Source organism: Ranitomeya imitator, chromosome 9 (assembly GCF_032444005.1).
Source record: "Ranitomeya imitator isolate aRanImi1 chromosome 9, aRanImi1.pri, whole genome shotgun sequence".
In the NCBI taxonomy this organism is placed as follows: domain Eukaryota; kingdom Metazoa; phylum Chordata; class Amphibia; order Anura; family Dendrobatidae; genus Ranitomeya; species Ranitomeya imitator.
In genome coordinates this window covers 152,795,460-152,808,065 of record NC_091290.1, presented here as the reverse complement: position 1 = coordinate 152,808,065, position 12,606 = coordinate 152,795,460, and the positions used below count along the sequence as shown (strand labels likewise).

The window sequence follows — 12,606 nt, the reverse complement described above, 5'->3', positions numbered from 1 at the left end:
TTAACCATAAACAGCGGCAGAGGCGCCTGACCTGGGCTACAGAGAAGCAGCACTGGACTGTTGCTAAGTGGTCCCAAGTACTTTTTTCTGATGAAAGCAAATTTTGCATGTCATTCGGAAATCAAGGTGCCAGAGTCTGGAGGAAGACTGGGGAGAAGGAAATGCCAAAATGCCTGAAGTCCAGTGTCAAGTACCCACAGTCAGCTGCTGGTGTTGGTCCACTGTGTTTCATCAAGGGCAGGGTCAATGCAGCTAGCCATCAGGAGATTTTGGAGCACTTCATGCTTCCATCGGCTGAAATGCTTTATGGAGATGAAGATTTCATTTTTCAGCACGACCTGGCACCTGCTCACAGTGCCAAAACCACTGGTAAATGGTTTACTGACCATGGTATTACTGTGCTCAATTGGCCTGCCAACTCTCCTGACCTGAACCCCATAGAGAATCTGTGGGATATTGTGAAGAGAAAGTTGAGAGACGCAAGACCCAACACTCTGGATGAGCTTAAGGCCGCTATTGAAGCATCCTGGGCCTCCATAACATCTCAGCAGTGTCACAGGCTGATTGCCTCCATGCCACACCGCATTGAAGCAGTCATTTCTGCCAAAGGATTCCCGACCAAGTATTGAGTGCATAACTGAACATTATTATTTGATGTTTTTTTTGTTTGTTATTAAAAAACACTTTTATTTGATTGGATGGGTGAAATATGCTAATTTATTGAGACAGGTTTTTTGGGTTATCAGGAGTTGTATGCCAAAATCATCAGTATTAAAACAATAAAAGACCTGACAAATTTCAGTTGGTGGATAATGAATCTATAATATATGAAAGTTTAATTGTAATCATTACATTATGGTAAATAATGAAATTTAACACTATATGCTAATTTTTTGAGAAGGACCTGTATACTCCAATTCCCCCTCCACCAAAACCGGGGCAGGAGGCTCAACAGATGGAACCATAGGTGCCACGTATCTCCGCAACAATGACCTATGGAATACGTTATGTATGGAAAAAGAATCTGGGAGGGTCAGACGAAAAGACACAGGATTAAGAACCTCAGAAATCCTATACGGACCAATAAAACGAGGTTTAAACTTAGGAGAGGAAACCTTCATAGGAATATGACGAGAAGATAACCAAACCAGATCCCCAACACGAAGTCGGGGACCCACACGGCGTCTGCGATTAGCGAAGAGTTGAGCCTTCTCCTGGGACAAGGTGAAATTGTCCACTACCTGAGTCCAAATCTGCTGCAACCTGTCCACCACAGTATCCACACCAGGACAGTCCGAAGACTCAACCTGTCCTGAAGAGAAACGAGGATGGAACCCAGAATTGCAGAAAAACGGTGAAACCAAGGTAGCCGAGCTGGCCCGATTATTAAGGGCGAACTCAGCCAAAGGCAAAAAGGACACCCAGTCATCCTGATCAGCAGAAACAAAGCATCTCAGATATGTTTCCAAGGTCTGATTGGTTCGTTCGGTCTGGCCATTAGTCTGAGGATGGAAAGCCGAGGAAAAAGACAAGTCAATGCCCATCCTACCACAAAAGGCTCGCCAAAACCTCGAAACAAACTGGGAACCTCTGTCAGAAACAATATTCTCTGGAATGCCATGCAAACGAACCACATGCTGGAAGAACAAAGGCACCAAATCAGAGGAGGAAGGCAATTTAGACAAGGGTACCAGATGGACCATCTTAGAAAAGCGATCACAGACCACCCAAATGACTGACATCTTTTGAGAAACGGGAAGGTCAGAAATAAAATCCATAGAGATATGTGTCCAAGGCCTCTTCGGGACCGGCAAGGGCAAAAGCAACCCACTGGCACGAGAACAGCAGGGCTTAGACCGAGCACAAATCCCACAGGACTGCACAAAAGTACGCACATCCCGCGACAGAGACGGCCACCAAAAGGATCTAGCCACTAACTCTCTGGTACCAAAGATTCCAGGATGACCAGCCAACACCGAACAATGAAGTTCAGAGATAACTCTTTTCGTCCACCTATCTGGGACAAACAGTTTCTCCGCTGGGCAACGATCAGGTTTATTAGCCTGAAATTTTTGCAGCACCCGCCGCAAATCAGGGGAGATGGCAGACACAATTACTCCTTCCTTGAGGATACCCGCCGGCTCAGATAAACCCGGAGAGTCGGGCACAAAACTTCTAGACAGAGCATCCGCCTTCACATTTTTAGAGCCCGGAAGGTATGAAATCACAAAGTCAAAACGGGCAAAAAACAACGACCAACGAGCTTGTCTAGGATTCAAGCGCTTGGCAGACTCGAGATAAGTCAAGTTCTTATGATCAGTCAATACCACCACGCGATGCTTAGCTCCTTCAAGCCAATGACGCCACTCCTTGAATGCCCACTTCATGGCCAGCAACTCTCGGTTGCCCACATCATAATTTCGCTCAGCAGGCGAAAACTTCCTGGAAAAGAAAGCGCATGGTTTCATCACTGAGCAACCAGAACCTCTCTGTGACAAAACAGCCCCTGCTCCAATCTCAGAAGCATCAACCTCGACCTGGAACGGAAGAGAAACATCTGGTTGACACAACACAGGGGCAGAAGAAAAACGACGCTTCAACTCTTGAAAAGCTTCCACAGCAGCAGAAGACCAATTGACCAAATCAGCACCCTTCTTGGTCAAATCGGTCAATGGTTTGGCAACACTAGAAAAATTGCAGATGAAGCGACGATAAAAATTTGAAAAGTCTGCAAAAGTTCCTGGGCTTTGCTAAGATGTCGGCTGAGTCCAATCATAGATGGCTTGGACCTTAACCGGATCCATCTCGATAGTAGAAGGGGAAAAGATGAACCCCAAAAATGAAACCTTCTGCACACCAAAGAGACACTTTGATCCCTTCACAAACAAAGAATTAGCACGCAGGACCTGAAAAACCGTTCTGACCTGCTTCACATGAGACTCCCAATCATCCGAGAAGATCAAAATGTCATCCAAGTACACAATCAGGAATTTATCCAGGTACTCACGGAAGATGTCATGCATAAAGGATTGAAACACTGATGGAGCATTGGCAAGCCCGAACGGCATCACTAGATACTCAAAATGACCCTCGGGCTTATTAAATGCAGTTTTCCATTCATCGCCTTGCCTGATTCTCACCAGATTATACGCACTACGAAGATCTATCTTAGTGAACCAACTAGCCCCCTTAATCCGAGCAAACAAGTCAGATAACAAAGGCAAGGGGTACTGAAATTTAACAGTGATCTTATTAAGAAGGCGGTAATCTATACACGGTCTCAGCGAACCATCCTTCTTGGCTACAAAAAAGAACCCTGCTCCCAATGGCGACGATGACGGGCGAATATGCCCCTTCTCCAGGGATTCCTTCACATAACTGCGCATAGCGGTGTGCTCAGGCACAGATAAATTAAACAGTCGACCTTTTGGGAATTTACTACCAGGAATCAAATTGATAGCACAATCACAATCCCTATGCGGAGGTAGGGCATCGGACTTGGGCTCATCATATACATCCCGGTAATCAGACAAGAACTCTGGAACCTCAGAAGGGGTGGATGACGAAATTGACAGAAATGGAACATGACCATGTACCCCCTGACAGCCCCAGCTGGACACCAACATGGAATTCCAATCCAATACTGGATTATGGGCTTGTAGCCATGGCAACCCCAACACGACCACATCATGCAGATTATGCAACACCAGAAAGCGAATAACCTCCTGATGTGCAGGAGCCATGCACATGGTCAGCTGGGTCCAGTATTGAGGCTTATTCTTGGCCAAAGGTGTAGCATCAATTCCTCTCAATGGAATAGGACACTGCAAGGGCTCCAAGAAAAACCCACAACGTTTAGCATAATCCAAGTCCATCAAATTCAGGGCAGCACCTGAATCCACAAACGCCATGAGAGAATACGATGACAAGGAGCAGATCAAGGTAACGGACAGAAGAAATTTTGACTGTACAGTACCAATGGCGGCAGACCTAGCGAACCGCTTAGTGCGCTTAGGACAATCAGAGATAGCATGAGTGGAATCAACACAGTAGAAACACAGCCCATTCAGACGTCTGTGTTCTTGCCGTTCAACTCTGGTCATAGTCCTATCGCACTGCATAGGCTCAGGTTTAATCTCAGGTAATACCGCCAAATGGTGCACATATTTACGCTCACGCAAGCGTCGACCGATCTGAATGGCCAAAGACATAGACTCATTCAAACCAGCGGGCATAGGAAATCCCACCATGACATCCTTAATGGCTTCAGAGAGACCCTTTCTGAAAATGGCTGCAAGCGCAGATTCATTCCATTGAGTGAGCACGGACCATTTTCTAAATTTCTGGCAATATAGCTCTATCTCATCCTGAGCCTGACAAAGAGCCAGCAAATTTTTTTCTGCCTGATCTACTGAATTCGGCTCATCGTACAGCAATCCAAGCGCCAGGAAAAACGCATCGATATCACTCAATGCAGGATCTCCTGGCGCAAGAGAAAATGCCCAGTCCTGAGGGTCGCCACGCAAAAAAGAAATGACGATCCTAACCTGTTGCGCTGGGTCACCAGAAGAGCGAGGTTTCAAAGCCAGAAACAGTTTACAATTATTCTTGAAACTCAGAAACTTAGTTCTATCTCCAAAAAACAAATCTGGAATAGGAATTCTCGGTTCTAACAAAGAATTCTGACCCACAAAATCCTGAATATCTTGAACTCTTGCCGTGAGCTGATCTACACATGAAGACAGACCTTTAATGTCCATTGTAACACCTGTGTCCAGAACCACCCAAATGTCTAGGGGAAAAAAAAAAACAAATCACAGTGCAAAGGAAAAAAAATGGTCTCAGAACTTCTTTTTTCCCTCTATTGAGAATCATTAGTACTTTTGGCTTCCTGTACTGTTATGATAGGCAATTCAGTAACACAATGTACATAGCGATCAGAGCACATACAGTGATCTGACAATAACCCAAAATAATAGAACGAGCTCTGAGACGTGGAACTCTGTAGACCGCAATTCCTGATCCTCTCCAAACACAACTAGAGGCAGCCGTGGATTGCGCCTAACGCTACCTATGCAACTCGGCACAGCCTGAGAAACTGACTAGCCTGAAGATAGAAAAATAAGCCTACCTTGCCTCAGAGAAATACCCCAAAGGAAAAGGCAGCCCCCCACATATAATGACTGTGAGTAAGATGAAAAGACAAACGTAGGGATGAAATAGATTCAGCAAAGTGAGGCCCGATATTCTAGACAGAACGAGGATAGAAAAGATAACTTTGCGGTCTACACAAAACCCTAAAGAAAACCACGCAAAGGGGGCAAAAAGACCCTCCGTACCGAACTAACGGCACGGAGGTACACCCTTTGCGTCCCAGAGCTTCCAGCAAAACAAAGACAAGCTGGACAGAAAAAATAGCAACAAATAGCAAAGAAGCACTTAGCTATGCTGAGCAGCAGGCCACAGGAATGATCCAGAGAAACACAAGTCCAACACTGGAACATTGACAGGAAGCATGGATCAAAGCATCAGGTGGAGTTAAGTAGAGAAGCAGCTAAGGAGCTCACCAGATCACCTGAGGGAGGAAACTCAGAAGCTGCAGTACCACTTTCCTCCACAAACGGAAGCTCCCAGAGAGAATCAGCCGAAGTACCACTTGTGACCACAGGAGTGAACTCTGCCACAGAATTCACAACACAAGTCATCGTCCTCTTCTGTGTGGACAATCCAACACCATGTTCCAAATAATTGCACAAATGCTGTTCTTTTCCTCTGATTTTCCTGGATGTAGACGAGTCGTATACTGTCCATTTATCAACTGTTAGATGATAAATCCCAATAAACCCCCAGTGATGAGCCGCAGAAAGCAGAAAATTCTCCTCCAGAACGAGAGTGCAGACATTTCTAGGTTATGAAGATCTGAGAGATCTCGGTGATCTGAAGCGTTAGGCTGGTTTCACATTTACGTTTAAAAACGCAGCGTTTTAAACGCAAACGCATTTGGTGAAAAAACGTGTTTAAACGCTGTGCTTTTTAGACGCGAGCGTTTTTGTATGTTTTAATGCAAACACAGCGTTTTGACGCGTTTACATGCGTTTTTTCCTGCGTTTGCGTTTTTGAAACGCATGATGAGAAGTGTGTGACAGCTGCCAATCATCAAAATCAACAAGAAAACCCACTATAAACAGAAATAGCTAGAGTTAGGGTTAGGATCCCTAGTAACCCTAGGAATCCTAACCCTAACCGATCCTAACACTAACCCAAACGCTAAGGGATCCTAACCCAAACCCAAACCCAAACGCTAAGGGATCCTAACCCTAACCCAAACCCAAACGCTAAGGGATCCTAACCCAAACCCAAACGCTAAGGGATCCTAACCCTAACCCAAACCCAAACGCTAAGGGGTCCTAACCCTAACCCAAACGCTAAGGGATCCTAACCCAAACCCAAACGCTAAGGGATCCTAACCCTAACCCAAACCCAAACGCTAAGGGGTCCTAACCCTAACCCAAACGCTAAGGGGTCCTAACCCTAACCCAAACGCTAAGGGATCCTAACCCTAACCCAAACGCTAAGGGATCCCAACGCTAAGGGATCCTAACCCTAAGGGATCCTAACCCAAACGCTAAGGGATCCCAACCCTAACCCTAAGGGATCCCAACCCTAACCCTAAGGGATCCTAACCCAAACGCTAAGGGATCCTAACCCTAAGGGATCCTAACCCTAAGGGATCCTAACCCTAAGGGATCCTAACCCTAAGGGATCCTAACCCTAAGGGATCCTAACCCTAAGGGATCCTAACCCTAAGGGATCCTAACCCTAAGGGATCCTAACCCTAAGGGATCCTAACCCTAAGGGATCCTAACCCTAAGGGATCCTAACCCTAAGGGATCCTAACCCTAAGGGATCCTAACCCTAAGGGATCCTAACCCTACACCTAACCCTAACACAAACCCAAACGCTAAGGGATCCTAACCCTAAGGGATCCTAACCTAAGGGGTTAGGATCCCTTAGGGTTAGGGTTTGGGTTAGGATCCCTTAGGGTTAGGATCCCTTAGGGTTAGGATCAGGATCCCTTACGGTTAGGGTTTGGGTTAGGGGTTGGCTTAGTGTGTTTTCATGTGTTTTTCTATAAAAACGCATGCAAACGCATGTGCTTAAAAACACATGCGTTTACATAGACATCAATACTTTTTTTGCGGCAAAAAAACGCCGCTAGAAATTACTACATGTTGCATTTCTGCAACAAAACGCATGCATAGAAACGACGCATGCGTCATCAAAATGCGGCAAAACGCACGCAAAAAAACGCATGCGTTTTTAATGTTAAGTATAGGGAAAAAAACGTATGCTTTTTTTTGCGTTTTTAACCGCAAAAAACAAAACAAAAACGCAAATGTGAAACCAGCCTTAGACGTCACATTAATGACGTCAGAAGCTTTTCCACCAGAATCTTCACATTCCAGTTTTATGCTTTGTAATGGTATTTTAGCAAGTGCTCTCTTAGTCCAATGAATTTGTCTGGCAGACCCTTCCTCGTTATGCCTTTATCTGCACAAACCCATCTGTGCTCTGCATCAGCCACAAATCTCTTCACAGTACGATGACTAAGATTAAGTTTTCATGAAATATTTAATATTTTCATATCTTGTCCGAGGCATTGCACCAAGTGATGCTTTTTGACACCAGAAATCCTTTTTATTTCCTATATTGCATGAAACCTGTGGCTGCTTAATAATGTGGAATGCCCCTCTTAAGGGGGTATACCTGTAATTGTGCACCTGTCAAAGTAATCATCAAAGGCGTCATATTGATTTCAGTGATCCAGAGACACAAGCCGCCCAGGAGGTTATGGGAAAAACAGAAAACTACATCTCTATGGTGTCGACATCCAGTCTGCAGAATATTCTGTAACGCTGTGTATGAACTGACAACCAAACACCAGCAGTACAGGATGGAGGGTTGTCACAGACTTCCTGGGAATTCCTGGACTGTAGGGCAAGAAGGAGCCATGACCAGTGCTCCCATCAGCCCCAACATGATATGATTACCACGGGGGAATGTGGAAATCCGCATCAGCAGTGCTCCGACAAATGGAGACAATCTGAGCATTGATAACAGGAACCACAGGCTGCCGCTTATTTCTGCCATATATGAGGGGTAAAGCACAGCTTGGGTCCCCAGGTCACACGAGAAAGCCACCCACCCCAGGTCACACAGGAAAGCACCCCGGATCACAAGAGCCACCCAACGCACCCTAGTTCACAAGAGCCGCAAACCAAAGGTCACATGGGAAAGCCACTGAATCACAAGAGCCACCCACCCCAGGTCACACGAGCCACCCCAGATCACATGGAAAAGCACCCCCCCCCCCCCCCCCCGAATCACGAGAGCCATCCCAGGTCACGCACAAAAGCACCCCAAAAATCACTAGAGCCATTCCAGGTCACACAGAAAAGTCCCCCCGAATCACGAGAGCCATCCCAGGTCACACGGAAAAGCCCCCCCAAATCACGACAGCCACCCCAGGTCACACAGAAAAGTCCCCCCGAATCACGAGAGCCACCCCAGGTCACAAGGAAAAGTCCCCCCGAATCAAGAGAGCCATCCCAGGTCACACGGAAAAGCCCCCCCCAAATCACGACAGCCACCCCAGGTCACACGGAAAAGTCCCCCCGAATCACGAGAGCCTCCCCAGGTCACACGGAAAAGTCCCCCCAAATCACAAGAGCCACCTGGAAAAGTCCCCCCGAATCACGAGAGCCACCCCAGGTTACACGGAAAAGTCCCCCCAAATCACAAGAGCCACCTGGAAAAGTCCCCCCGAATCACGAGAGCCACCCCAGGTCACAAGGAAAAGTCCCCCCGAATCACAAGAGCCACCCCAGGTCACACGGAAAAGTCCCCCCGAATCACGAGAGCCACCCCAGGTCACAAGGAAAAGTCCCCCCGAATCACGAGAGCCACCCCAGGTCACAAGGAAAAGTCCCCCCGAATCACGAGAGCCATCCCAGGTCACACGGAAAAGCCCCCTCCCCCAAATCACGACAGCCACCCCAGGTCACACGGAAAAGTCCCCCCGAATCACGAGAGCCACCCCAGGTCACACGGAAAAGCCCCTCAGATCACGAGAGCCACCCACCTGAGGTCAAACAGAAAAGCCCCTCAGATCACGAGAGCCACCCACCTGAGGTCACACAGAAAAGCCCCTCAGATCACGAGAACCACCCACCTCAGGTCACATGGAAAAAGCCCCCTGGATTATGAGACCAATCCACCCCAGCTTACATAGTAAGGACCCCAGATCACGAGAGCCATGCAGCCCAAGTCACAGGAGAAAGCCCCCCAGATGACGAGAGCCAGCCACCCGAGGACAGTTGTGAAAGCCCCTGGATTACAAGAGCTACCCCTCGGATCACTCCCTTACAAGCACTCATGAGCGCCCCCTGGATTACACAGGATCCCACCCTTCCCCTGGATCGCTCAAGGTCCCTAGAAAGAAGGATGGAAGATTTCCAGGAGCGCGATGTGATCTGTCCGCAGTCACATGACCAGTCAGTGAGGAGCGAGCGCAGATTCCCGTAATGCCACTAAGGATGTGACATAACACAGCTCATCACCAGACAGTAACACATACAGCTATCAGCAGCATTACTGACAGTCAGGAAAGTTTTCAGACCGACAACTTTCCCTTCTCGCACATTTTGCTGCGCCCGGCGGGCGTCAGGGCACAGCTCGCCCCGGAGGGGAAGCCGGGGGGCGTCAGGGCACAGCTCGCCCCGGAGGGGAAGCCGGGGGGCGTCAGGGCACAGCTCGCCCCGGAGGGGAAGCCGGGGGGCGTCAGGGCACAGCTCGCCCCGGAGGGGAAGCCGGGGGGCGTCAGGGCACAGCTCGCCCCGGAGGGGAAGCCGGGGGGCGTCAGGGCACAGCTCGGCCCGGAGGGGAAGCCGGGGGGCGTCAGGGCACAGCTCGCCCCGGAGGGGAAGCCGGGGGGCGTCAGGGCACAGCACGCCCCGGAGGGGAAGCCGGGGGGCGTCAGGGCACAGCTCGCCCCGGAGGGGAAGCCGGGGGGCGTCAGGGCACAGCTCGCCCAGGAGGGGAAGCCGGCGGGCGTCAGGGCACAGCTCGCCCCGGAGAGGAAGCCGGGGGGCGTCAGGGCAGAGCTCGCCCCGGAGGGGAAGCCGGGGGGCGTCAGGGCAGAGCTCGCCCCGGAGGGGAAGCCGGGGGGCGTCAGGGCAGAGCTCGCCCCAGAGGGGAAGCCTCCAAGGGAGGGGGGGGTGGCGGTCGGACTCTCGGGGGGGGGGGGGGGGGTCGGACTCCTCCGGGGGGGGGGGGGGGGGGTCGGACTCCTCCGGGGGGGGGGGGGCTGGGGTCGGACTCCTCCGGGGGGGGGGGGGGCTGGGGTCGGACTCCTCCGGGGGGGGGGGGGGCTGGGGTCGGACTCCTCCAGGGGGGGGCTGGGGTCGGACTCCTCCGGGGGGGGGGGGGGCTGGGGTCGGACTCCTCCAGGGGGGGGGGCTGGGGTCGGACTCCTCCAGGGGGGGGGCTGGGGTCGGACTCCTCCAGGGGGGGGGCTGGGGTCGGACTCCTCCAGGGGGGGGGGCTGGGGTCGGACTCCTCCAGGGGGGGGGCTGGGGTCGGACTCCTCCAGGGGGGGGGGCTGGGGTCGGACTCCTCCAGGGGGGGGGCTGGGGTCGGACTCCTCCAGGGGGGGGGCTGGGGTCGGACTCCTCCAGGGGGGGGGCTGGGGTCGGACTCCTCCAGGGGGGGGGCTGGGGTCGGACTCCTCCAGGGGGGGGGCTGGGGTCGGACTCCTCCAGGGGGGGGGCTGGGGTCGGACTCCTCCAGGGGGGGGGCTGGGGTCGGACTCCTCCAGGGGGGGGGCTGGGGTCGGACTCCTCCAGGGGGGGGGCTGGGGTCGGACTCCTCCAGGGGGGGGGGCTGGGGTCGGACTCCTCCAGGGGGGGGGCTGGGGTCGGACTCCTCCAGGGGGGGGGCTGGGGTCGGACTCCTCCAGGGGGGGGCTGGGGTCGGACTCCTCCAGGGGGGGGCTGGGGTCGGACTCCTCCAGGGGGGGGCTGGGGTCGGACTCCTCCAGGGGGGGGGCTGGGGTCGGTCTCCTCCAGGGGGGGGCTGGGGTCGGACTCCTCCAGGGGGGGGCTGGGGTCGGACTCCTCCAGGGGGGGGCTGGGGTCGGACTCCTCCAGGGGGGGGCTGGGGTCGGGCTCCTCCAGGGGGGGGCTGGGGTCGGGCTCCTCCAGGGGGGGGGCTGGGGTCGGACTCCTCCAGGGGGGGGGCTGGGGTCGGACTCCTCCAGGGGGGGGCTGGGGTCGGACTCCTCCAGGGGGGGGCTGGGGTCGGACTCCTCCAGGGGGGGGGCTGGGGTCGGTCTCCTCCAGGGGGGGGGCTGGGGTCGGACTCCTCCAGGGGGGGGCTGGGGTCGGACTCCTCCAGGGGGGGGGCTGGGGTCGGACTCCTCCAGGGGGGGGCTGGGGTCGGGCTCCTCCAGGGGGGGGGCTGGGGTCGGACTCCTCCAGGGGGGGGGCTGGGGTCGGACTCCTCCAGGGGGGGGGCTGGAGTCGGACTCCTCCGGGGGGGGGCTGGGGTCGGTCTCCTCCAGGGGGGGGGCTGGGGTCGGACTCCTCCAGGGGGGGGCTGGGGTCGGACTCCTCCAGGGGGGGGGCTGGGGTCGGACTCCTCCAGGGGGGGGCTGGGGTCGGACTCCTCCAGGGGGGGGCTGGGGTCGGGCTCCTCCAGGGGGGGGGCTGGGGTCGGACTCCTCCAGGGGGGGGGGCTGGGGTCGGACTCCTCCAGGGGGGGGCTGGAGTCGGACTCCTCCGGGGGGGGCTGTGTCGGCCCTCGTTCACACCGGCACATTCTGACGCTCGGTCCCTGTACAGATGAGGCAGGGTGCGCACGTCCCATCACATTGCCGCACTGTCTGCACTGGCCGCTCTCACACGTCTGTATCTCTCTGACATGACATTGACACCTGTCACACGCAGCCGCTGCAGCGCCTCTTGGCCCGGCGCCCCTCACTCCCCCGGAGACAGGTATACACGGCGCCCCTCATGCCGAGCCTCCGGGTGTCGGCGCTACTCAGGTAATGCCGCCGCTCGCCTCACCTGCCGCCGCCGCTCGCCTCCATTGTCCCTCGGCCGCCACAGCCCCTCAGTCTCCCTCTGACAGGACCCAGCTGCTACTTCCGGGGTCGGCGGGATCGGCTCTTTCCGGAGCTGCTGAAGAGGATTTCGGTGAATTTCGGAGAACCTCCAACACGCATGCGTCCTGGCATGTTCCGCAAGGTGCAGAGTTCAGTTTGAGGGAAGAGCGGGAATGTGGCCGCCATCTTGGTTGTGGCAAGTTATTTCTCATGTACTTCATATAACTAGCTATGTAACGCTTGCAGTCAGTGCAGGGAGACTCCATCCATCACTACAGGACTCACACAGCGACATGTGCAGTGTTTATAGTCAACTATGGCGGCACGAGGTGATGAAACCTGAGGAAATTTTCAAAAAATGCCCTAATGTGGCTACCAGGTACACATAAAATTGGCCATTTTTATGCGCTAAACGCTGTCATTTTTCATATTTCTAGTGCAAT

General features: G+C 53.2%; 1 protein-coding gene across 1 annotated transcript in view; it reads right to left on the bottom strand.

The window, feature by feature from the left end:
* The window catches only part of ZDHHC7 (zinc finger DHHC-type palmitoyltransferase 7), a 41,537-nt gene extending 29,179 nt beyond the window's left edge, over positions 1-12,358 (bottom strand). The window contains exon 1 of the mRNA XM_069739464.1: positions 12,126-12,358. The gene's annotated coding sequence lies outside the window, so the exon portion shown is untranslated. The remainder of the gene's footprint in view (positions 1-12,125) is intronic.
* Between the last annotated feature and the right edge of the window lie 248 nt (positions 12,359-12,606).